Source organism: Pseudorasbora parva, chromosome 19, assembly GCF_024679245.1.
Source record: "Pseudorasbora parva isolate DD20220531a chromosome 19, ASM2467924v1, whole genome shotgun sequence".
In the NCBI taxonomy this organism is placed as follows: Eukaryota; Metazoa; Chordata; class Actinopteri; order Cypriniformes; family Gobionidae; genus Pseudorasbora; species Pseudorasbora parva.
The window spans coordinates 36,473,983-36,474,520 of record NC_090190.1 but is presented as its reverse complement, the minus strand read 5'-3'; positions in this window follow the sequence as shown (position 1 = coordinate 36,474,520).

Here is a 538-nt window from a genome sequence, read left to right as displayed (position 1 = left end):
TTGCATAGACACAAAGAGATCAGGGGCCAGACATCCCATAATAATCTCCCTCCCCATATTCACACATACACATACATACAGACATTCACCCTTCCCCCCACCGCATAGTTACCTTGCAACATACAGACCATAATAACCCCCCCCAACAACCAAAGACAGACCCTCTCTTCCCCATTCCACCATGCCCTTAGCAACAGTTGCCATGGAGACAGCCACCCCCTCCCACCCAGTTAACATCCCATAATAATAAACATAGTCACTGACATCCCACAATAACCATAACTCCGAAAAAAGAATGAACGGGAACTGAACCGGAAGAGAGAGACAGAGAGAGGGAGAAAAAGTCTATTAGAAACTCCTCGCCAGCCTGCTTCCTTATTGCACTTCTGTATATACAGTATTATCTACAGTACACATTTGTGACTGTATAAAATGCCACATATAATCAAAACTTAAAGTTGTTGCTCTTCAGGCCAATAGCATTTTAGAACACGATTCACTACCACGTGTCACTAACTTTAGTTTGGAGTCCCAAAAT